The sequence below is a fragment of the Archocentrus centrarchus genome, chromosome 14 (assembly GCF_007364275.1).
Source record: "Archocentrus centrarchus isolate MPI-CPG fArcCen1 chromosome 14, fArcCen1, whole genome shotgun sequence".
Taxonomy (NCBI): domain Eukaryota; kingdom Metazoa; phylum Chordata; class Actinopteri; order Cichliformes; family Cichlidae; genus Archocentrus; species Archocentrus centrarchus.
The window spans coordinates 16,570,020-16,573,266 of record NC_044359.1 but is presented as its reverse complement, the minus strand read 5'-3'; the positions used below and the strand labels follow the sequence as shown (position 1 = coordinate 16,573,266).

Sequence of the window (3,247 nt, the reverse complement as noted above, 5' to 3'; positions counted from 1 at the left end):
CTCTGAAAATTAGAGCCTGTGTACAAAGATGTCCATAATTTCTAAACAGTTAATAGAAAATTTTTGTTAAACCCCTTTAAATCAAAGCTGGAAATCTGCATTTCAATAGCAGTTTGATTCACTGATTTAAAGTTCATTGTGGTAGTATACAGAGGCAAAAGTACAAAAAAAGTCTCTTTGACCAACAAACCATGGCACTGACTGCAATGGTTTTATAAGAATTTGGCAAAACTGTGCATAAATTTCAGTGTTGTACAGAATTTATAAAGAAAGGACAGTTGAGATAACTCACATAGTAAATATAAGACACAAAGTAAATGTTACCTTCATTAACAGGCATGATGCCAATCGTCTTATTGAAATGCCTGATACCAAGAAGCACAGCCAAAACAAGCAGAGTGGTAATGCCTCCTACCACAGCCATAGCCACAACACACAGATGAGAACCAGCATCTAGAAAATAAAGAATCAAGAAGAATTTTAAGACTATTAAGACAAAGCTGTTGAGATAATGTATGACACAGGCACACATACACACACACAAACACACACACACATATATATATATATATATATATATATATATATATATATATATAATATAGCATGTGTGTGTGTGTAATATATATAATATAGTTTGTAGGATTATAGTGTCCTCAAGTTGTTATTATGTACGTACTTTTAATTTATGCATTTATGCTTCAGTCTCTAAAACCCAACCTGTCTATAGAGCTGTAAGATTTATTTTTGTTTTGTTTTTACTAAAATAAATGACTTAAAATAAGACTGTGAGTACATATGCTAACCAAAAGAAATAAAATAATAAAATCAACGACTACTTCAGTAGACTAGAACATAATAAAACTGTTGAAACTACCTGTACAGCCTGTGAGGTGAATGACTGTTTGTTCTCTGCTGATATTGTTTTGAGCAGTACACACCAGCTTTCCCATCAGTTGCCCATGTAATCTGATGGTAACATTTGAACTCTTGGCTGTGGTCTGTATCAACAAGTTATCGTCCAAAGACAAAAGGAACTCCATGTCATCTCCTTCAGAGGAGCAGCTGACTGTCACCTGTTCTGGTGACAAACACATCTGAGATACAGCTGGCTCTGACACAGGAGCTGAAAGACAAACATAAAGTCAAATATGGATGCAGTTCCAGTTGCAATGTAACATCCTCTGCCAGGTCAGCAAACTGCTATTGATATCTACAGAAACTCTGTTCCTATTGGAACCTGCAAAAGTAATTTAAAAAAAAAACAGCAGATTGCATATTTTGTGAACTTTAGGGCACTTTGATCAACATACCTTTTTCACACAGACTGCTGTTGTAAAATTTTTCAAGTTTGTTTTTAGCTTTACAATAAATTTCACATGAAAATGTTTACATATATTTCTTTTTGTAGCAAAGAACAATACCTGTACAGCTTTTAAGATGGATGATGGTTTGTTCTCTGCTGACATTGTTTTGAGCAATACACGTCAGGTTTCCCATCAGTTGACCAGGTAGGCTGATTGTAATATTTGAAATGTTTTCTTTGGTTTGTATCAATGAGTTATCATCCAAATACGAAATGAATTCTACGTCATCTCCTTCAGAGGAGCAGCTGACTGTCATCTGTCTCGGTGACAAACACATCTGAGATACAGCTGGTTCTGACACAGGAGCTGAAAAACAAACATACATATAGATGCAATGAAATGACATTCACTGCCAGCTCTGCAAACTGTCATCTATATCTATGCAATATGTGTACAAAAATGAATACTCACTTACAATATGTAACCAGCAGTAAGAATAATGATAAATATAATCTGGAAACTCTGTTCATATAGGTACCAGCAAAACTGACTAAAAAACTGCAGGTTTTGATTTTTGTGGCCTTTCAGACACATGGTGCACAACACTTTCCTGCTTTTAAGATTTAAAACAATTATTTGTTTTTAAATCACATTTTGACAAGAACAATAACATGTTTGCGATTAGTTTTTGCTCTTCCCTAGTATATGCAGATGGATGGTAACTGTGTACAAAGATATACCTTCAGTAGTATATGTCTCCAGTTTGTATTCTCCAGAGTCACCTTTTGTTGCATTTTTGAGCTTAAAAACTCCATTTGTGATGAATTCAGTATGATTCTTGTATTTTTCATTTATGCTAATGAATGAATAATTTTTAAATGTTAAAATGCTGTCTGCATTCTTTTCCAGTCTTGTCTTTGTATGCGGGTCAGTGGGTAGGTAAAAACTGAATGGTTTTCCTAAAACTCCAAAACACTTCTGGACTCCCGGTTCAGTTAGATTGCATTCCAAAGACCCTGATAAGAAAATAAATAATTAATGCAAAGAGGGAAATGAATCATTATCATGTATTTTCACTAAATTGAAAACCATATAAATTCTATGTATTTTAACTGGTTTCTATTTATAGTTATTGACCAAACTCATGTCCCTGATAGAATGACACCATTATCTGACATCTTATACAGCACTGTATTAAACATGTAGGTTTTAGAAATTTTCTTCTATCAGACAAAATAAATAATAAGCTAAAGCACTAAATTGCTTTTTCTGAATGACTTAACAGTGTGAACTTATTTTGTTCTTCTACATAATATTTAATAGTTGAAGTGTACCTTGTGCCACAGCGGTCACTGCTGGAGCTGCGATGATCATGTAGATCAAAATCATTTTCTGTTCAGACAGAATCAGATTGTGTTGCATGTTTATGACCAAATTCATAATGGATCAATATGAATTTATGCTTAGACTTATAAAAATGATCCAATAACTATTGTCATACGAGACATTTCTGTGCTTTTTAGCTAATGTCACATCACAACAGTCACAGCTGAAACAGTCACTCACCATATTTAAGATAAGCCGTCTCCTTTGCACATCATTGACTGGCCTGTGCTTTTTCCACTGACACTGGGTGGTATATTTCAGGTGCTTTCCCTTTGTGTGGAGAGAATCGAGGAAGAAGTTATTTACATTCAGTCCTACTGAAGTACTAGACTCACTGTGAGTGTAGTTACCAAACATAATAATAAGACATTTTATGTGTAAGCCCCTTTCTAGACACCCAAGGACACTTTACAGAGGTGAGATCAAAACCAAATCACAGAAAATACATAAAGGCAGAGAACAAGAAATTAAATAGGAAGGCAGGAAGAGAGCCAGTATTTCAGATGTCTGGTGGGAGACGGTTCCAGAGTTGGGGAGCATCCCATGGTGCTGAG

At 34.7% G+C, this 3,247-nt stretch overlaps 1 long non-coding RNA gene across 1 annotated transcript; it reads right to left on the bottom strand.

Moving 5' to 3' along the window:
• Window positions 1-2,207: 2,207 nt before the first annotated feature.
• Window positions 2,208-2,965, bottom strand: LOC115792135 (uncharacterized). Its single transcript, XR_004021007.1, has 3 exons — window positions 2,874-2,965; window positions 2,642-2,699; window positions 2,208-2,323 (listed from the first exon to the last, which is right to left on the bottom strand). It is a non-coding gene; the product is annotated as an uncharacterized LOC115792135 (long non-coding RNA).
• Window positions 2,966-3,247: the final 282 nt, after the last annotated feature.